This window comes from Pongo abelii, chromosome 19, assembly GCF_028885655.2.
Source record: "Pongo abelii isolate AG06213 chromosome 19, NHGRI_mPonAbe1-v2.0_pri, whole genome shotgun sequence".
Lineage (NCBI taxonomy): Eukaryota > Metazoa > Chordata > Mammalia > Primates > Hominidae > Pongo > Pongo abelii.
The window spans coordinates 19,353,352-19,376,813 of NC_072004.2; the positions used below are offsets into that span (position 1 = coordinate 19,353,352).

Genomic DNA, 23,462 nt, shown 5'->3' on the forward strand with positions numbered 1-23,462 from the left:
AGGGTCTAAAAATTCAACAGAGAACAAAATGCACCACATTTAAAAACCAACTTAACCAAACTGACCCAAACATAACATGAAATAGAAAAACTCCTAGTCTACTAAACAAATTGAATAAATTCTTGGAAAAAAAGATCAAACCAACAAACAAAAATGTTCCACAAGTAAAACTCCCAGCTCATAATTATGGAATAGTCCATACAAAGAAAAACACTAAAATGAGAATAAAGATAATATTTTAAAATTTTTTTGTGTAGTTGGCATTACATTGAGGACACAATTGGACAAGGACACATTATGGAACACAAATGAATAAAATTATGTCACCTCTTTCATAAACAGTATGTATCTCCTTTTTAATAAACAGAGCTGGGGCCTGGCGTGGTGGCTCATGCCTGTAATCCCAGCACTTTGGGAGGCCGAGGTGGGCGGATCACGAGGTCAGGAGATCGAGACCATACTGGCTAACACGTGAAACCTCGTCTCTACTAAAAATACAGAAAAAAAAAAAAAAATTACCCGGGCGTGGTGGTGGGCACCTGTACTCCCAGCTACTTGGGAGGCTGAGGCAGGAGAACAGCATGAGCCCAGGAGGCGGAGCTTGCAATGAGCCAAGATCTCGCCACTGCACTCCAGCCTGGGCAACAAAGCGAGAGTCCATCTCAAAAATAAATAAATAAATGAATAAATAAATAAATAAATAAACAGAGCTACAAATATTCTAAGCAAAATATTATATGCATGAAGCCACCTATGAAAACACAGTAGATCAATACTAAATGGAATATACACCAAAATGCAAGGTCCTTAACATTCAAAATAAATCATGTAAGTCATCCCATTAGCAGAAAAATACAGGAGAAAATAGTAAGATCATTTAGCTGAAAAGTTTTTTAAAGCATTTAATAAAATTTAAAACTGAACCACAAACACACACAAAAAAACTTGAGTAAAATATAAAAAGAGGACGGGCCAGGCGCAGTGGCTCACACCTGTAATCCCAGCATTTTGGGAGGCCGAGGCGGGCAGATCACCTGAGGTTGGGAGTTAGAGACCAGCCTGACCAACATGGAGAAACCCCATCTCTACTAAAAATACAAAATTAGCTGGGCGTTGTGGCACATGGCTGTAATCCCAGCTACTCGGGAGGTTGAGGCAGGAGAATCGCTTGAACCCGGGAAGTGGAGGTTGCAGTGAGCCGAGGTTGCGCCATTGCACTCCAGCCTGGGTAACAAGAGCAAAACTCTGTCTCAAAAAAATTAAAAATAATTAAAAAAAGAAGGCAACTTCCGGCCAGGCATGGTGGCTCATGCCTGTAATCCCAGCATTTTGGGAGGAGATGCGGGGGGATCACCTGAGGTCAGGAATTCAAGACCAGCCTGGCCAACACGGTGAGACCCCGTCTCTACTAAAAATACAAAAATTAGCCAGGCATGGCGGTGGGTGCCTGTAATCCCAGCTACTCGGGAAGCTGAGGCAGGAGAATCGCTTGAACCTGGCAGGTGGAGGTTGCAGTGAGCTAAGATCGAGCCATTGCACTCCAGCCTGGGCGACAAGAGCGAGACTCCATCTCAAAAAAAAAAAGGCAACTTCCTTAATTTGATGAAATCTGATAAAGTCTAATACTAGCCAATAACATATAACATAATTAACAGAGAATTATGGGAAGCTTTTTCCACCAGTGCAGGACCAGATAAAGATGCCTGCTACCACTCTTTAATCAGCCTTGTAGCGGAGAAACAATACAGTAAGAAATAAAAAAGCATTAGGATTAATTTTTAAACCAAAAAAATTGTCATTGTGTGTATATGACACTATTACATGCCTAGACAATCCCTGAAAACCCCAAAACTGTTACAATTAATAACTTACTGGATACATTATTGTTATCAACCAGATTACTATATACCAGTATGAAACCAATAGAAAATAATGATCAAACTAGAGAACAAGTATCTATGACAAAAATGAGCCAATAAAGGATCAATTTGCAGATTTAAGATAAATCCTTCAAATCAATATTTAAAAAGGACCCTACAAAAACACGCACAAAATGAGCAAAGCATATGAAGAAAAGGCACAGAAGCCAATAAACATTTGCTAAACTCTATCTCACATGAAACCCGTCACTGCAAGTTCCAGGTGAGAGGATCCCTACAGAAACACTGCAGGGCAGGATCCCAGGAGGCAGGACCACCGGGGAAGTGATGGAGCCCCTGCAGTGGGGAGGGTCTCAGGCCCAAGAGGGCCAGGTGGCTCCAGACCAGGTCCTGCTCCAGTTTCCCCTTACTCCCCATACCAGGCACAGCCCCACGTGAGTGCCCCGATGCAGGGAGGATTCTGACTGGCCATGTCTTCTCTGCCACTGTGCAGCCTGCTGAATGGCAGCTTCCTTGCCCATTACATCATTCCAGGCTTCCCTTTCATGGGTCACCTTCTCCTTCCCAACACAATGCCAGAATCCACCCCAGGAGGATAGGGACCAGGAACCAAACTGTGGCACCATGAGTGGAGACCCTGGAGGCAGACATGGGTGTAGGCACAGAGTGGAAACATGCTAGGCCTGGCCGACGGGTGACAAGCACAGAGGATGGGGACATTCAAGGGCAGACACAGGCTGCACGCACAGGAGAGAAGACCTGGGCTACAGTCACAGGGGATCCAGACAAAAAGGGAGCTCGCTGGCTACAGCTGCATGGCAGAGAGGCACACCTGGGACAGACATGGGTACAGGTGCAGGACAGAGTAGGTGAAGGTTGGCGCGGGCAGGGGGCACAGAGATAAAGACAGGTGGAGTCACAAGAGTCCTAATGTGGGATACATGAACAAGGGCTGGAGACACAGGAAGACAGGCACGGGAAGCAGGCACACTCAATGACAGGCCTCTGCTGCAGTAACAACAGACGGAGATACCCAAAGAAAGAGACTGGCTACAAGTACAAACACTGGGGATAGGAGTTTTGGGCATAGTCTCCTGGGAGAAATGATCCAGATAAAGGACAGAAATGGGCTGAAGGCACAGGGGAAGGAGACACACAAGTGCAGACATGGCCCAAAAAGCGTGGATGAAAACACTGACTGTAGACATGGATTAGGGGGACAGAGAATGTAGCAAACATAAGCTGGCATGGGCAGAAGTCAGGGGACAGACAGACAAAAACATCACAATGGGCTGCAACCACAGGGATTGAGGCATTGGAGGACTGCTACTGCCTGAAGGCTAAGGAGATGGCAACATTCAAGGCAAGCAATGTGCTGCAAGCACACAGGATGGAGACTCACACGGCTGGCACGGGCTGCAGGAGCAAGAAATGGAGACTTCTGACAGGGGGCATAAAGTGCAGGCAGAGGACAGACCAGGTGACAATACACAAGGGCAGACGTGGGCTTCAGTCTTTACGGGATGGTGATACCGGCAAGAAGATAGAGGCTTCAGGCACAAGGGTGGAGACACACAAGGCCTGGCATGGCTGTAGGCAATACAGGGTGGAGACACTGGGAGGTCAACGTGGCTGCAGACACAGGGTTTGAAAATATCTGATGGAAAATGTGGGCTGTCAGATAAATCTTAGAGAGAAATTTACAGCCTTAAAGGAATGTGTTAGGATAGAAAAAAAGATTGACAATCAACCACATAAACTCCCTTCTCAAGAATTAAAAAAGATCAAAATGAAAGAATGCAGAATTAAAGTAATAAAGAGCAGACATCAATGAAATAGGAAAAAAAATGCAACAGAAACAAATCCAGGATAAAAGTTGGTTTATAGGGTCGGGTGCGGTGGCTCACGCCTGTAATCCCAGCACTTTGAGAGGCCGAGGTGGGCGGATCATGAGGTCAGGAGATCAAGACCATCCTGGCTAACACAGTGAAACCCCATCTCTACTAAAAAATACAAAAAATTAGCCGAGCGGGCTGGCGGGCGCCTGTAGTCCCAGCTACTCGGGAGGCTGAGGCAGGAGAATGGCCTGAACCTGGGAGGCGGAGCTTGCAGTGAACCGAGATCGCACCACTGCACTCCAGCATGGGTGACAGAGTGAGACTCCGTCTCAAAAAAAAAAGTTGGCTTATAAATGTTAATACACTTTAGAAACCCCTAGTGAAACTAACTAAGGCAAAGAGAAAAGACACAAAAAACCAATATCAGGAATCAAAAGAGAAGCCTGCTGTATAGAGCAGTATATTGAGACACTAGGAGGGTTCTGTGAAATACTTAGGACTACAAGTTTGACAACAGAGATTCAAATAACATCACATTGAAAAATACACTTTCTAGGTCGGACATGGTGGCTCATGCCTGTAATCCCAGAACTTTGGGAGGTCGAGGCAGGTGGATCGCCTGAGGCCAGGAGTTCGAGACCAGCCTGGCCAACATGCTGAAAACCTGTCTGTACTAAAAAATACAGCTGGGCACTGTGGCTCACACCTCTAATCCCAGCACCTTGGGAGGCTGAGGCAGGTGGATCACGAGGCCAGGAGTTCGAGACCAGCCTGGCCAACATAGTGAAACCCCGTGTCTACTAGAAACACAAAAATTAGCCGGGTGTGGTGGCACGCACCCTGTAGTTCCAGCTACTCAGGAGGCTGAGGCTAGAGAATTGCTTGATTCCAGGAGGCAGAAGCTGCAGTGAGCCGAGATCGCGCCACTGCACTCTAGCCTGGGAGACAGAGCGAGACTCTGCCCTGCAAAAAACAAAAATAAAAATAAAAATAAACTTACTAAAATGGACACAAAAATAACATAAAACAAGAAAACTCTTACATATACCAAAGGATTTGAATTATTAGAAGTCAAACCAGCCAACAAAAATACTGTTCCACATGGAAAATTCCATACCTAAAGAAATATTCCAAATATTTAAGGCAGAAAACACCTAAATTTCTCAGACTCTTCCAAAGAAAAGAAATATAGGAAATTTTTTTTTTTTTTTTTTTTGTGAAGCCAGCATTACGTTGACACCACAATCTGAACAGGACATTAGAAAAAAAAATTATAGGCCCTCTCTTTCATTAACAGAAATACAAATATTCTAAAAAAAATCATATCATATGAATTAAACCACATATGGAAATGTAACACATTGACATCAAGTGGGATATACTAAAAAATGCAGGATTGGTTAACATCTAAAAATAGTTCATGTAAAATATCCTATTTTCAGAAAAATAGGAGAAAAACATATGATTATTTACAGTATATATTAAAAAAAGCATTTATCCAAATTCAACAATTAGTCATAAATAACTCTTAGCATATGTAAAAGGCGGCAGCTTCCTTAATCTGATTAAGTTTGTCTAAAATGAAATTATAGCAAACTACATAAGGAATACAGGATCACTGAAACCTTTTCTCTGGAATCAGAACCAGACACACCGTGTTCAGGAGGTGTGATCGGGACAATAAAAGAAGAAAATAAAGAAAAATAAAGGTGTAAGAACCAATGTTTAAGCAATATAGCTGTTATCATACGTGGCTGACACTAAGTACATAAGTATTTAAGTACGTATTTAAGTACATAAATACATAACTACCGGTACATAAGTACATGAAAAACCCACCACAATCCAAAAGTGATGGCTATGAATATGTGAATTAAGCCAGGTAACACGATACAAAATCAATCTATAAAATCAATTAGATTCTTATTTACCAGCAAGAAAGAAATTTGAAATAAAATTAAAGTACAATGACCAGACTAAGAAACAACTATCTGCACTAGAAATGACCCCATAAAGGATTAATTTCTAGAATACCTTTTTAAATTCTTCAAATCAACGTAAGAACACAAATGACCCAACAGAAAAACCAGCACTGAAAATGAAGACAAAGACGCAAAGGCCAATAAATATTCACAAAACTTCGCTTCACTAACTTATTTCCAGTTCCAGATGACAGGAGGCCCTCAGGGACCCAGGAGGCAGGACCACAGGGAGGTGACAGCGCCAGCAGCAGGAGGGCGGGCCTCTGCCTTGGCCCGAGCGGGGCCACAGCTCCTGGCGGGCTGCAGGGGCCGGGAAGCCCGAGCAGCCTGGCGCTCCTGGCCCCTGCACACGCTTCCCTCCCTCCACCCCGTTCCTCTCTCTCTCTGTGCCTTGGGCCCCGTGGGATGCACTCACATCCAGACTCACCAGGCCCGAGACGTTGGGAGAATGGAGAAGCGCTTGCGAGCCGAAAGTCCTCCAGGAACACGTGAAGGAAGCTTCGCCTGCACCTGGGACACCCTTCCCTGATGCTGGCCTCAAGGCAGGCGCGCCGCACACGCTTCCGGTCCATGACGCCCACAGCGCAGAGCAGCACGCGAGCCCAGCCTCCACGAAGAGAAAATAGCGGAATGGGCCTTCGCCTCCATTTTATCATGGCTGTACTCAACCGCTGTATCTTGGAAGCTTGGTTCTGATTGGGTGAGAGGGAACTGTTTTTGACAACTCTTATTGGATAATAGTCTCCTGCCCTGACTGGATAATCTTAACCAATCAGAGTTGTAGATTTATCCAATCTGTGTTGTAGTACAGAGTCTGGTCTCATCCTATCAGAAAGAGGCTTCCGGGATATGTCATTTGAATACAGACATTATAAAAGGGAGACAAAAATCTGCACCTGCCGTGGAGGTTGGGCTCATGTGCTCCTCTGCATTGGAGTTAGCCAAGGAGCGTGTGCAGAACACTTGCCTCGTAGGCCAGCCGTACAGAAGGATGTCCCAGGTGCAGGCGAAGTTTTGTTCATGTGCTCCTGGAGGATTTTTCCCGTGGCAAGCGCTTCTCCATCCTCCAGCATCTCAGGCCTGGTGAGTCTGGATGTGACCGCTTCCTATGGGGACCCCAGGCACAGAAAAATGCAAGGGAGGGTGGATGGAAGGGGAACGTGAGCAGGGCCCAGAGAGCATCAGGTTGCCCGTTTCACCAGGCACCCCTGCTCCGGTGCAAGGCAGACGCCGGCCAGGCCCCCACCCAGCGCCCTTCCTGGGCTCTGGCCCTGGCACCTAGACCCATCCCGCCATTCTCCGCAGCTCCACTGCCCGCAGGCAGGAGCTGCCGGCGTGGAACCTGCAGGCTGCAGTGAGCAGTGGAGGCAGTAGCCGCTGCTCCCTGGATTCCCGGGATGTCTTTCTTTGGCTTTTTTCTTTTTCTATTTTATTTTAGATTCAGAAGGTACACGTGCTTGTTATATGTATATCACATGCACAATGGGAGTGTTGAGCTTCTAGCATACCCATCACCCAAAAATATTGGAGGTTGTACCCAGTAGGTACGTTTTCAACTCTTCCCCCCAACTTTTTGAGTCCCCAGAGTATATTCTCTCCATCTTCATGTCCATGTGTACCCATTGTTCTCACTTAATACATGAGAACATGCAATGTTTGGCTGTTTCTGCATTAATTCACTTAGGATAATGACATTCAGTTGCATCTGTGTTGCTGCAAAGGACATGATTTTTTTCTTTTTTTATGACTGCCTAGTACTTTGTGGTGTATATGTACCACATTTTCTTTATTTAATGAACCGTTGATGGATACTTACCTTGGTTCCATGACCTTGCTGTTGTAAGTTATGCTGCGATAAACAAGGGAGTGCAGTGCCTTTTTATATAATGATTTCTTTCCCTTTGGGTAGATAGCCAGTAATGAGATTGCTGGGTCGAAAGGTAGTTGTACTTTTAGTTCTTTGAGATATCTCCCTACTTTTTCCATAGAAGTTGAACTAATTGACATTCCCACCAACAATGTATGAGCATTGCCATGTCTGGAAGAGTTTTCCTAGGTTTTCTCCTAGGATCTTTATAGTTTTAGGTCTTACATTTAGGCCTTTAATCCATCTTGAGTTAATTTTTGTACAGATGAGTGATACGGGTCCAGTTTCATTCTTAAGCATATGGTCAGCCACTATTCCCAGAACCACTTAGTGAATAGGGTGTCCTTCCCACGTTAAGTTTTTTGAAGATCCATTGGCTGATTTTCTTCCTAGCATTATTTCTTGAGCAAAATCCTTCAGTAGAATGTTGATGGAAGTGGTCAAAGTGATTACTATGTATTGTTTCCAATCTTATGGAGTAAACATTCTTTACCCACTAACTTAGTTTAGGATGTTTATTGTAGGTTTTCTTAGATGCACTTGACCAGATTGTGGAAGTACTCTTCAATTTCTAGTTTGGTTAGGGTTTTAATCATATGATGGATTTAGCCAAATGCTTTTTTTCCTGTGTCAATCAGATTATCACATCCAAGTCTGGTGGTCAAACCTGTAGACGTGTATAGTCTTATTACACACTGGATCATGGGTCATTCTTATCTCTGCTTTGCCCATGCAGTGCACCAGCCTTCCTGTGCCCGTTGATGGACTGAGAGGAAGATGAACCCTTAGGATGCCTGCTGTGCTCACTGTTAAGGTGGGACTCATCCTTCTCCCATGAGCATCAGTGTTTCTCCTGCCCGTCTCTCAGTGACCATTTCCTATCATTGACCTGGACGTTTTGGCACTTCAGTTCCCCAACTGAAGGTCTCACCCCACCAAGTTCTTTGCACGGAAGTAGGTCATACCTACTGGGAACATATACAGCTCCCCAGACTCCTCCAGGTGGTCAGTACCTCATAATATCACCCAAGGAAGGCACAGAGGGGATCTGCCCAGTTAATAGAGCTTGTGTTCTGAAACCCACCATCTCACCTTTTAACTCACCAATGGCCCTTTCTCAAGGCCAGGGAAAGGAATGAAGGCTCATTACTAAAAACCGCAACCTCAACAAGGCTGTACTTCCTTTTAGAGTCCCCTTACCCAGCATTGTCATTGTCTTGTAAGAAGTTCAGAATGCTTCTCCCTCTTGGTTTTGTTACTGACCTGGCAAACATGTTCTATTGTGTCTATTTGTGAAGAAGATCAAGTGCAGTTCACCTTCAGATTTGAAGGCTGACAGTACACTGTTAGGAGGCATCTGATGGACTACCTCAACAATCCTCTGCTGGCTCAAGGTTGCATTGACTAGATCTAGCTACCCTCTGACTGCCACCTGATGTCCACTTGTGGCACTATGTGGATAATGTCCTTCTGCCCGATAACAAAGAGGGAGAGGTTCAATGGACCCTCATATTGACAACTAACCACACAACTCAATGGGGATGAGCCATCATCCCACATGATACAACAGCCTGCCATTTCCATCAAATTGTGGGGCTATATTTATTTATTTTTTTGGATATAAAATGTTAGTTTTATAGGAAGAATGGAATTTAAACTGGCATTGTTTAAATGTGGAGTATCCAAGTTCAACAGTCTGTATTCATTGATTTCTTCCAAAAACAGAAAAATTTAAGGGGCAGACCTGAACAAGTCACTAATTACTTAAAGCTATATGGTTTGCAAATGTTTTGCTCTTATTTCAGTACAGTTTCATATAATGAGATGGGATTTTTCCAAAACTGATACACTATAAATCTCAGTGGACATGCTAGTATCCTTTCAATAAATTTGCATTTCAATAATATGGACAATATCCAAGTATTACATACGGAAGGCTAAGAAACAAAAGAAATTGCCAGACTATATTATTCAAAACATCAAGAAACTGACGTCTGACTAATGTATTCAATCCTTGTTCTGGAGATCAACATTGTGAATGCATGAATTTCTAAGGGAAAATTTTAAAATTATAATTTACTCATATTATAAATTTTGATGTTGAGAAAATTAGTTTTTGGAATAAATCTTTGATTTTTGTCGAATAATAGAAGAAAAATTTCCAGCATACTAAATAGCGTATGACATTATTTATGGCAAAACAAAATGATTCTAATTGATGTTTCTTTTTAAACATCTAGAGAGTACTCATCCCTTGATCTTTCTGAATTGCCAAATATACTCCCTTAAATTAATAAAATTGAAAATGTGATTATATCAGGAAAGAACTATTATATTCTTATATTCTTTTCCACATCGTTAAGCTATTGTTACTTTTTAAAAATTTTAGTAGGTTTTTGGAGAACAAGAGGTGTTTGGTTACACGAATAAGTTCTTTAGTGGTGATTTCTGAGATTTTGGTGCACCCATCGCCCGAAGAGTCTATACTGTATTCAATGTGTGGTAGTCTTTTATCCCTCACCCTGCTCCCACCCTTTCCCCACCAAGTCCAAATTGTGAGGCTATATTTAGTGTAAGGAAGGCAGACAAAATCTACAACCAGTCAGCCTCAGGCTCGTTACCCTCAGGGATCCCATTTCCACCAAGAAGACCCAGGGCATCATTGGTATTTTTGGCTTCTGGAGAAAACATATGCCAAACCTCCAGTAAGTTCAATTTTTCAGGTCACCTATGAGACATCCACCTTCCCTCAGGCCCTTCTCCAGAAGAAGCTTTAAGGGTTGACCAGCAGGCAATCCAGGAGGCTCTTCTATGGGTCCTCTGGAGGAAGGATTTGCAGATGTAGGCTTTAGGTTTCAAGAACATCACTTTTTGACACATAGAGGCTTTAGATTTCCCAATCCAGGTCTCTTCTTCCAGTGGGCTTTTGGCATAAATCCTGTGTTTAATGTGTTTGACTCTCTTGAGACAGCTGGCTGGAGCTTACCTAGCCCTCTCTGAGATGGACACTGACAGGATCCAAGCCCATTGCATTAAAAATAGATCTCCATTGTGCCTTGGATTTGGGATCCTCATCTTTGCAAACTGGGCACCACCACCGACCATCTCCTGCCAAGTGGAAATGGTAGTCACGGGACTGAGCCAAGCCCGAACACTTAGGAGTTTCAGTGCCTCATGAGGATTTCAGTCTCTGCTCCTCCAGTGTGCCTGAGGAAGATCTCCAATAAACAGCTCCCACTCAGCCTTTGGTTAGTTGGGGCCCTTCCACCAGCTGGGGGACCATCACATTGCTGCAGTAGGGGTATGCCTGCTTCACTGATGGGACATGCAGAAGTGCCATCTGGGTAGCTACTAGCCATCCTTCTGCTTCAGACACTCCCTTCCAGCTGCAGAGGAAGGGTCATTCAGCTCAGTGGGCAGAAATTACAGGCATTGTCTTGGTTCTGCCATCCAAGGCCATCCTGAAATCCACATCTTCACCAATTCTGGGGCCTTTGCTGATGGCTGTGGGTGGCATCACACTGGATGACCATGACCAGGCACTGGGGTGGGGTTGCTTCCCTTTGGGGGTACATTGCTGATACTTAATAATTGTGCCACTTGTTCACCATGTGTCAGCCCACAGCAGTCACCAAGATGCTGCCTCTCAATATAACCAAAAGGCAGAGTGCCTTACCCACATCCCTACCCTTATAGCTGAGACTGTGGTACTTGGACTGGCTGAACCTCCTGGGCACACCTGACTTTGGGACATCTAAGCTAGGCCTGACTGTCAACTTGGATTTGCATATGGGGCTTCCTTGTCCCATCCAGCTCATTTGCTTGGGCCGTCCAAGACTGGCTGCTCTGTCGATGAGACATCACTCTTTTTTCTCCCTTAGTCACATTTGGAAAGGTGACTACCCACATGCCAAGTGGCAAGTCGATTTTATTGGCCTACTCCAGCAAGGAGCAGGCCTCACCAGCTATGCTCACTATTGTTGACACTTACTGTAGCCTGCTCCTTGCTTTTCTGTTGATGTTGACAGCCAAGAAGGTCTTCTTCCTACCTCAGTCCTGACCCTTTTGTGGAACCCCCATGTCATTCAGTCCAACCAAGGTACCCATTCTACAATTGAGGTCACCCAACAGTGGGCACTGGGGAATGGCATTCACCTGGGCATTTCGCGTTCCATACCAGCAGACTACAGTGGGCTAATGGAGAGAATGTGTGGGCTGTTGGAAAAACATCCCTTCTTTGTAAACAAGTTGGCCACTTGACTCCTTCTTGGCACTAATGTCTGCCCCTGGTGCTGGCCCATATTAACAGCTGCCCACTGCTGCCACTACTCATCTCCACACCCAAGAGGCAAACCCGCCTTTCAGTCTTTCTGCATGGTTCTTTAGGCCAACCTGCCACCCCATTGTGGGTTAACTGGGCTTTGATGCTGCCACAGCCCTTGTCTTGACCCTAGGAAAGGAATCCTTGAATCATGTTTTCCACTTACCTGTCTTCTCAGGGATGCTATCCATACCTCAGGGCCACCCACCATTGGCATTGGCATCTCAGGGTCTCCTCACCTCTCCCTGTCCGGTTACTGTTATAGGGATGGGCATGCCACCAACCACTCTGTATTTGATCCCACTTTGAGACATGGCAGCCACCACCACCTTGCTGTCCCACTGGGGGTTCTGGAACCTGACTGCAGAATCAACCCTGCATGAGAGTGAGCTGACAGCTGGAAGACTAGAAAAATACCCTGGCAGATGCCCTGGGAAGCACATCAGCCCCTTTAGGTTTCTAGTGATAAGGTAACTTGGGCTGAATCACATTTCTGGCCTACAGACAGGCATACCCCATCCTGGTTATTGCCACTGCTGCCTTTGCTTTATGTTAGTGCTTCTCGTTCAGGGCCTCATCTCTATAGCCTGGGCAAACCTCCTGAGGATGACTGCCATGCAATGCTCTGGACTGGGAGCCTCCCTGTTGGTGTCCTCCACTGTATGGCCTGCTTACTACTAACTCCACATCGTCTACCACAAACCTCAGACCTGAAACTGCCCCTCCACTGCCAATAAGCACCCCCGGGGTCACTCGTACCAAAAATACACCTGATTAGTGAGGACAGGACCCTGCTCATCCTACTAAAATTCCATTTGATTAGCATCTCCAGTGTTGGAAGGAGTGCCCTGACTTCTGTTCCTACCACTGCTACTACTACTACTGTCAGCGAGCCTGTGAGCTGTGCTTCCACTCACAGCCCCAACTAGGAACTCTCGAATGGTGCCTCAGGCAGAGGCCATCCACTGGACCCAGTTCATCTCCCAGGGACCCAACTTCTTATGCTGCTTCTGGACTGGGCTGACTCAGGGTCCCATTGTCATTACACTGACTGGTTCTGACTGTGCTGCCAACAAGAGTCACTCCAGATTTGATCCCCTTTTCTCACTTTGATTTTTCACCGTGCAGTGCCTCCACTGCTAGATTGCGAGAATTCCAACAATTAGTTGCAACATCGGCCTCATGACACCTTCTGTCTGGCACTCACATCTTTCCTCATGAGAAGTGGAAGCTGGGACTTCACTGCTAATTGACTCCTATCCCGTGGACTCTGCCATCTTGCTATGTGACAATGCTACTGGCTAATATCACTGCCTGATTGACTACAGCAGCTTTCTGTGTCATAGGCCGCCTTCTCTTATAAGAAGTCTGCTTTCTTCTAACACATAGCAAGCTTCCCTTCTGGATCAGCTTCCATAAACGCCTCCTCACCTTTTTTTCTTAGCTTTTCTTTGGACCCCTCTATTGCTGTGACAACTTTACAGGCTAGCGCTTTTGTGACACTCATCTAGCCCTTGAGCCCACTCAGATCTTTCCAATCTTCCAGGAAATACCTCATGCCCATGAAGCTTCTATGCCTTGTACCCCCTGGAGACTAGTTCATGCCTTTCTAGATCACATACTGATTTTTCCACTTGCTGGAAGACTCTCTCATTGTAACCATCCCTGTCGTGCACTCAGGATGGCCACACACTGTCCCACCAACCATGACTACATTCCTATCCAGCAAGACCTTTACTGATGTATTTAAAACTTTAGACAAATTAAATTTCAGAGATTTTAATTGAGTAGAGAATTATTCACAAATCAGGCAGCCTTCAGGACCAGAAGAGGTCAGTGCTCTGCTCCAAAGCATGTGCAGGAGGGAGCATTCCAAAGCGTGTGCAGGAGGGAGCATTTATAGACAGAAAATATAAGTGAGGTCCACAAACAGCTGGACGAGTTATAGCCTCGCATTTGCGTTTATTGGGCATGATTTGATATGTTGGCAGCCTATGATTGGCTGAATCTCAGCTGCTTTTATTGGTTGGGACTCAGCTATTTGTTACAAAAATACACTCTTAAGTTAGGCCTCAGGTTTCTTTCCATGCTAAGTTAGGTTGCAGCTCCATATGTAGAGACTCAAGGTATGGAGGCAGCCTCAGGCCCCATTGAGTTTAACTCTTGGGCCACCTTTATCACTGTTTCTACAGCCTGTTCATCCTAGAAACACTTGGCATCTCAGTTGTGCTTCGCAGCCATTTGGGATGGATAGGATCCAAAACTTAGGGTTGATTGGGCCACCTCCAAGATCAAGCTTTTGTGCCTATGACATCACCTCCAGCACACACAGTGTGTTTAGACCTTACTGCTTAGTTCTGAGTCCTCTTGGTCCTGTCCCATTCTAGCCTGCCATTGCTCACAATGCAGCAACTCCAAGCCTACTACCACCCAGACTTTTCAACTCCTTTTACATCCCCATGGAACCATTTTTCCAAGCCTCAGTGTGCCATGGCTTTTGCTGTCCCAGGTTTCCCAAAGTTCCTCACATAATTGTGACTTCTCCAGGCCTATTCACCAATTACTCGGCACTCAGATCATGGACAGTTTTTATCATAGGGTCATTTCAGATGCCACCGAGTAGCCAGCCTTTTAGCTCACCAGTCATGCCTTTGCTGACATCCTGCCACCTTACAGTCAGACCCTGGTTATGACTCATTTGCTGTTCTTCCCTCACCATTGGTGAGTCTGCCTCAAATCTGCAGCTGCACCTCACTTGCAGTATCTCCTCTAATAGTTCAGCCACCAATGGACCTACTACGCCCTCTCTGCTGATAGTGCAGTTCAGTTCCCAGCAACTGTTTCAAGGATGCCACTGATTTCTGTCTTAACCATCACAATATGCCCCCCTGTGAGAGACCCTCACACTATTTCTAATTTTAATTTATCTTGTGTTGTCTTCTTTGACCCATACTTTACTTACAAGCATATGTTTTAAATCTCCATGTATCTTGGGATTTTCCAGATCTTTCTGTTACTGATTTCTAGTTTGATTCCATTGGGTATGAAAACATAGAACATGTGTTGTGTGATTTCTAATTTTTTTGCATTGTTCAATGTATATTTTATGGCCTAGAATGTGATGTATCCTGGTAAACCTTCCCTTATTCTGTTGCTGGGTGGAAGTATTCTATAGATATCTATTATATTCAGTTGATTAATCATGCTGGGGAAGTTCAGCTAGGACCTTCCTGATTTTTCTGTCTGCCATGTCTGTCTATTACTGATAGAAGGTATTAAAATCTTCAACTAAAATACTGGATATATCTAGTTCACTTTGCAGTTGTATCAGTTTTTGCCTCGTGTTTTGATGCTCTGTCATTAGGCATATACATTGAGGCATATATGTGTACATTGATATCCCTGATTGAAAAATTGACCCTTTCAAAATTAATAAATGTTCCTGTTTATCCCTAATGAATTCCCTTGTTCTAAAGTCCCCTCTGTCTCAAAACAAGCTTTTATTTTTTATTAGTCTTAGTATAGTGTATCTTTCTGTATACCTTTACTTTTAACTATATGTGTATTTATATTTAAAGAGTGTTTCTTGAAGATGCCATACAGTTGCATTTTGTTCTTTGATTCACTCTACATCTGTCTTTTAATAGATGAATTTAGACCATTGATTAGTTATTGGCATAATTGGATTAATAATAAACCATATTTGTTAACTGTTTTCTATTCATTGCACCTGTTCTTTGTTTCTATTTTTCTTTCTGTTACTTATCTGCCTTTTACAAAATGAGTTTATGGAAGAATGATTGACTTACAAAAAGCAGTAGTTTTGGAGATAAGTATGTATCTGTAAAACCATCAACATAGTCTATTCTGTAAACATATCCAATAACTTCAAAATTTTCCCCAGTGCTCTTATTTATTATTATTTTATGTGATAACACAACATAAAAGACACCCTCTAGGCAAGTTTTTTTGTTTTTTGTTTTTTGTTTTTTGTTTTTTTTTGAGACAGAGTCTTGCTCTGTCACCAGGCGAGAGTGCAGTGGTGCCATCTCGGCTGACTGCAACCTCCGCCTCCTGGGTTCAAATGATTCTCATGCCTCTGCCTCCTGAGTAGCTGGGACTACAGGCGTGTGCCACCACGCCCAGCTAATTTTTTGTATCTTTAGTAGAGATGGAGTTTCACCATGTTGGCCAGGATGATCTCAATCTCTTGACCTCATGATCTGCCTGCCTCAGCCTCCCAAAGTGCTGGGATTACAGGCGTGAGCCACTGCACCCAGCTGCAAGTTTTTAAAGTATAAAGTACTGTAAAATTTACTGTAGGACCTATGTTGTATAATAGGTCTCTAGGACTTATTCTTCTCGCATGAATAAAATTTTGCACCATTTTTTCGTTTTCTTTTTACAGCTTTATTGAGGTATAGTTGACAAACCTTGTGTGTATTTAAAGTATACAACTTCATTTCTGCTTTATTTATTTTTGCTCTAATCTTTTTATTTATTTCCTTCTACTAAGTCTAAGGTGAGTGTTGTTGACAGCATATCATTGGATCTTGGTTTTCTATCCTTTTGGACAATCTGTATCTTTGGATTGATGCATTTGATTATTTGCATGTAAAGTAATTATTTATACTTAAGACTTACTATTGCCACTTGGTTAATGATGTTCTGTTCAGCAATTTTTTTTCCTCACTTCCTGCTTTCTATCTTCCTTTGTGATTAGATTTTTTATTTTTAGTAATATATATGGAAAGATTTCTCTTTCTTTTTTGTATCTAGTGAAAGGTTGTTTTGGGGTTTTTTTTTTTGTTTTTTTGTTTTTTGGTTTTTTTTTGAGGCAGAGTCTCACTCTGTCACCCACTCTGAAGTGCAGTGGTACAATCTTGGCTCACTGCAACATCTGCCTCGTGGGTTCAAGCAATTCTCTGCCTCAGCCTCCTGAGCAGCTGGGATTACAGATGCCCACCACAACGCCCAGTTAATTTTTGTATTTTTAGTAGAGACAGGGTTTAACCATCTTGGCCAGGCTGGTCTTGAACTCCTGACCTCGTGATCCACCTGCCTTGGCCTCCCAATGTGCTGGGATTACAGGCATGAGCCACCACGCCCGGCCGGAAGTTTTTCTTTATGGTTACCATCAGGGTTGCATAAAAGTTCTTATACTTCATAGTCATCAGTTTTCAGTGGATAACCACTTAACTTTAATCACATACAAACACTCTATACTTGGTCAGATGTGGTGGCTCATGCCTGTAATCCCAGCACTTTGGGAGGTCGAGGCGGGTGGATCACCTGAGGTCAGGAGTTTGAGACCATCCATGGATATGGATGGCCAATTATATATTATTTCTTTAAAAAAGTCCAAATCGGCTGGGTGCAGTGGCTCACACCTGCAATCCCAGCACTTTGGAAGGCCGAGGCAGGCAGATCATGAGGTCAAGAGATTGAGACCATTCTGACCAACAAGGTGAAACCCCATCTCTACTAAAACTATAAAAATTAGCTAGGCCTGGTGGTGCACGCCTGTAGTCCCAGCTACGTGGGAGGGTTGAGGCAGGAGAATCGCTTGAACCTGGGAGGTGGAGGTTGCAGTGAGCCAAGTTCACCCCACTGCACTCCAGCCTGGCGACAGAGCGAGACTCTGTCTCAAAAAATAAAAAAAGAGATATAAAAGAGAAAGTAACAGCATTTAAATGCTACATATTGATTTTTAAATCCTGTTTTCTTGTTTACCTTAAAGTTCTTCCAGAGGTGAAGGAGTTCCTTGTGTCTTGGGTTGAATATAAAATAACTTAAACTTTGGCACCACCAATGGTACTTCTTTGCCATCAGATGGTAATTTGGAAGGCAAATAATCTCCAGTACAGCCAACCTGAGGCTTTACAGAAAGGAAGTCAATGGAGGTACAGAGATAGTAGCATTCTATTTGGGACAGTTGCTTTAAAAGCTCTTTTCACAGAAACTGCACATAAAAGGAAAAAGTCACAAATATAGATTAAATATAATAATCTATACCAAGCATACTTTTATATTTAATCATTTAAGAAGAAATTCCTGACACATAAAATACTCTTGGGTCCTAACAAACACTTCTGGGATCTACATTAATTATGTCCAGACAATGTTTGAGCAATTAATACATTATTGCCAAAGTGCATTAACTTATATCATAATGGTAAAAGCAGCTTTAAATGGTTGTATTCCCACAAGAATTCATAAATGGAAAACAATTTTATTTTGTAGTTAGTTACACAGTGCTTTCAAGTAAAAATCTAGTCATTTAAAAATACTGTCAACAAAAGCAAGTCTTGTCAGTACTACTGGTTAATATCAATTTTAATTACATATAGCAACAATACAAAGAACCTAAAGGTCTCCGTCTCCAAGTCTATAAAAAACCTCAACCAAATCACAAAATAAAATGCACACTGGTCCTAGATATACTTTATAATACCAGTTCTCCCAGTCATAGCTTCTATGACCTGTTTTATTCATTCTCTAGATCATATGTGATTCCTAAGCTTCATGACTTAAGATGGGAGGTAAGTTACTCTTTACATTATTTAATACTATCTGTAGACTGAACGAAAGTACAACTACTATTGTGTAGAAATTTATGAAATGTTTTAATGTAAAAAAGAAGCCTTCCAACTCATATACACTAGGAAGCTCTGTTCTAGGTTAAGAAATAAAAGAAAGAGGCCAGGTGCAGTGGCTCATGTCTGTAATCCCAGCACTTTGGGAGGCCGAGGCGGGAGGATCACCTGAGGTCAGAAGTTCGAGGCCAGCCTGGCCAACATGGCGAAAACCTGTCTCTACTAAAATTACAAAAATTAGTCAGGCATGGTGGTGCATGCCTGTAGTGCCAGCTGCTCAGAAGGCTGAGGCAGGAGAATCGCTTGAACTCAGAAGGTGGAGATTGCAGTGAGCCAAGATCATGCCACTGCACTCTAGCCTTGGTGACGAAGTGAGACTCTGTCTCAATTTAAAAAAAAAGGAATAAATTAAAAGAAAAAGCCAGAGAAGAGATAAGTAATCCATGCAATAGAAAGAGAACTCTCCAAGGGTCCTTAACAAATATGGGTCGTCATAAAGTTATGGGTCTCTTCCACATTGGTCATTCATTCATTCATTCAGGCATTTTTAAATGTTCTATACATATAGTAAATTGTCCTTATTTAAATCAAAACATTGGTCAGAGTATGTTGTCCCCCAAACACACTTCTCTTCTCTCTCTTAAGTTTGCCTGTGCTGTTCCATCCACCTGTAATGCCCGTGTCCAACCTTCACCTTCTTTTCCTGATATCAAGAATCCAACCCCAAATTACTCCATATACAAAGAAACAAGAAAATGTGATCCTTTTTTCCTTTTTTTTTTTTTTTTTGAGATGGAGTCTCGCTCTGTCACCAGGCTGGAGTGCGATGGTGTGATCTCGGCTCACTGCAACCTCCACTTCCTGGGTTCAAGCAATTCTCCTGCCTCGGCCTCCCGAGTAGCTGGGACTACAGGCACATGCCACCATGCCCAGCTAATTTTTGTGTTTTTAGTAGAGACGGGGTTTCACCATGTTGGTCAGGATGGTCTCGATCTCTTGACCTCGTGATCCGTCTGCCTCAGCCTCCCAAAGTGCTGGGATTACAGGCGTGAGCCACTGCGCCTGGTCGAAAATGTGATCCATTTTCAAGAAAAAAGACAATCCACAGAATCCAAACCTGGATGACCTAGATGCTGAAATTAGCAGACAATGATTTTAAAGCTCACATACATGAAAAGAGATTGTTGAAGTCCAGTAAATGATATATATGTTTAAGTATTTAGAAGCAAATATTTATTGGTGTCTTCAATTTACTCTGAAATTCATTCCCCCCAAAAGGAAGATTAATAATGGATAGAAGAATGGATAGGAGGATGGATATTTGATAAAGCAAGTGTAGTAAGTAATGTTAATGGCAGAATCTATGTGGTTAAAGGCAGAATCTATCTAGGCTTGCAATAATGTAAAAATCAGAAATTGCAGTAGAGGAAAACTATAACAATGAACTGTAAACTCTAGAACTAAAAAAAATGCAATGTCTAAATAAAAAAATTCATCAATAGGTTTAACTGCAGAATGAAGATAACAGAAGAAGAGACAGTGAACTTGAAAAAAGATCAGTATTATTGAATCTAAAGAAGAGAGAAAAAAGATACTTGAAAAAAAATAGTCTCAGAGACCCTCAGAACCATATCAAAAGGTCCAATATATACCTATCATACCTAATTGGAATCCCAGAAGATAAAAAGAGAGGGGATAAGACAAAATATATGTGGACAAATATTGTAGATCTTCATAGAGATTTGTATTACACTGACATACATTTGTCAATATTTAATAAATATACACTTAAAATTCACAAATATAATATATTTTTGTCCTAATGGCAAAAATGAATTCAAATACATTTAATAAAGTATAATATACACAGGAATCCTGTTATTCTACTGCTCAGTAATTTATCACAAAGAGAACACATGCTTGGAGCTACCACACAGTCCAAGAAAATGAAATAAAAATAACAATCTGGAAATCCCTCTCCTGAAGGTCTGCTCCCTAACCACTGCCCATCTGTCTTGTCAAAGCAAAGAGTCACCTGGTTTCTAGCAGCCCCAATTAGTGTTGCCTGTTTCGTAAATGGATGCATGGCAGGCCATTCAGTAGGAATGGTTTTGTGTGTGGCTTCTTTGGCCCAGCATTACATTTGTGACACTCCTTCATGCGGTTTCATGAAGCAGTTCATTTCTTTTCCCTGCTCGGTGGCGCTCTGCATGAATATGGCACATCTATCAATTCTACTGTTGATGGACATTGGTTTGTTTCCAGTTTGGGGCTGTTAGGAATAAAGCCACCATGAACATTCTCATTAATTTCTTTTGGTACACATGTATATTTTAGTTAAGTACAGCCCTACAAACAAAATAGCTTGGTCATAGTAACTGCATATGTTCAAATGCAGTGCATCTCACTAAAAATGTCAGCTAGGAGGAAAAAGCTCAAGAGCTCTATTGTACAACATGTTGACTATAGTTAACAACAATGTGGTGGCCGGGCGCAGTGGCTCACGCCTGTAATCCCAGCATTCTTGGAGGCCGAGGCAGGTGGATCACGAGGTCAGGAGATCGAGACCATCCTGGCTAACACAGTGAAACCCCGTCTCTACTAAAAATACAAAAAATTAGCCAGGTGTGGTGGTGGGTGCCTGTAGTCCCAGCTACTCAGAAGGCTGAGGCAGGAGAATTCCATGAACCCAGGAGGCAGAGCTTGCAGTGAGCCGAGATCGTGCCACTGCACTCCAACCTGGGAGACAGAGCGAGACTCCGTCTCAAAAAAAAAAAAAAAAAAATGTGGTAACATATGAAATTGCTGACAGCAGATTTTAAGTGTTCTCACCAAACACACTCAAAAAGATAAGTATTGATTCGCCGGGCACAGTGACTCATGCCTGTAGTCCCAGCACTTTGGGAGGCCGAGGTGGGTGCATCATGAGGTCAGGAGTTTGAGACCAGCCTGGCCAAGATGGTGAAACCCCATCTCTACTAAAAATACAAAAATTAGCTGAGCGTGGTGGCGGGCGCCTGTAATCCCAGCCACTCAGGAGGCTGAGGCAGGAGGAGAATCGCTTGAACCTGGGAGGCGGAGGTTGCAGTGAGCCAAGATTGCACCATTGCACTCTAGCCTGGGTGACAGAGGGAGACTCCATCTAAAAATAAAAAAATTAAAAAAAAAAGATAAGTATCTAAGCTAACTGATATGCTAAGTAGCTTGATTTAGCCATTCTACAATGTATGTCTGTGGCTATATATATATATATACAGATTCAGCTATTCTACAATGCGTGTCTGTGTGTGTGTATATATGTATAATGTGGTACACCACAAATACACACAATTTATCAATTAATTTTTTTAATTCCAAAGATTTTTTTGACTAATACACAACCCAACCACAAGTTTAAGAGCATTCTAATTAGATGTCCTTTCCAACACCTGATTTTGTCAGTCTTTCTTTTATATATTCTGGTTAGTGGGTAATGTTATTACATTTTTATTGATTTTGGTATTCTAATTATTAAAATGACTGAGACCATTTTCATATAAGTTTATTGAAAATGTATATAATCAGGCTGGGCACGGTGGCTCATGCTTGCAATCCCAGCACTTTGGGAGGCTGAGGCGGGCGGATCACTTGAGGTCAGGAGTTTGAGACCAGCCTGGCTAACATCATGAAATCCCGTCTCTACTAAAAATACAAAAAAATTAGCTGGGCTTGTTTCCCAGCTACTCGGGAGGCTGAGGCCGGAGAATCGCTTGAAGCCTGGAGTTGGATGTTGCAGTGAGCCGAGAACTTACCATTGCACTCCAGCCTGGGTGACAAGAGCGAAGCTCCGTCTCAAAAAAAAAAAAAAAAAGGAAAAAGAAAGTAGCTACTTGGTTGAAAGGCTGAGGTGGGAGAATGGCTGAACCCGGGAGGCGGATGTTGCAGTGAGCCGACAACGCACCACTGCTCCAGGCTGGGCGCAAGCGCAAAACTTCGTCTAAAAAAACCAAGCCAAAACAAAACAAAACAAAACAAAAAAGAAAATGTATATAATCATATTTTCAAGGATCTGTGGAGTATTTTTTTTTTTTTGAGACAGTCTAGTAGCTCTGTTGCCAGGCTGGAGTGCAGTGGCACGATCTGGGCTCACTGCAACCTCCACCTCCCGGGTTCAAGCAGTTCTCTTGTCTCAGCCTCCCAAATAGCTGGGATTACAGGCACGTGCCGCCATGCCCAGCTAATTTTTTTTTTTTTGAGGTGGAGTCTCTCTCTGTCGCCCAGGCTGGAGTGCAGTGGCACGATCTCGGCTCACTGCAAGCTCCACTTCCTAGGTTCCCACCATTCTCTTGCCTCAGCCTCCCGAGTAGCTGGGACTACAGGCGCCCGCCACCATGCCCAGCTAATTTTTTTGTATTTTTAATAGAGACGGGGTTTCTCCATGTTGGCCAGGGTGGTCTTAATCTCCTGATCTCATGATCCACCCACCTCGGCCTCCCAAAATGCTGGGATTACAGGCATGAGCCACCATGCCTGGCCAAGACTACTCTTTAATTCCCAAGGCCAGCCACTGTGGTTTGAGCAGGTGCCACAGCCTGTGCTAGGTTTGATGCCCCATATTCCCATGGTTATCCAAAAGAGGCCCTCAGACTCACTGTGGCTATTATTAATACTCTGAGGTTCAGCAGTGGTGGCACCTGAAAATCTACAAGCATCAGAAGTAAGAAGTGCTGCAGAGAGGAACCACAACCATCACAAACCTGGAAGGCTGGGTGGGCCACCCCCTGGATCCCATTGGCTGCCTGTTTCTCACTTTGACTGAGGCCTGCCTCCTGAATGATGATGGCTATCTAGATATGAATGAAAGCAGACCCCGTGTGTACCAACATGTACCTGTGGCTGTAAGCTCCCCAAACAGCAGTGAGTCCTACTTGTCATTGGCCCTGGAAGCTGCATCGATGGGCCTGGGTCACAGAGGGTAATGCCTGAAGGCTCCTATGCA

The 23,462-nt window shown here is 43.3% G+C and overlaps 1 pseudogene; it reads left to right on the plus strand.

Moving 5' to 3' along the window:
* LOC100453892 (TBC1 domain family member 28-like) overlaps nt 1–23,462 on the plus strand; it is a 76,974-nt pseudogene that overhangs the window by 34,767 nt on the left and 18,745 nt on the right.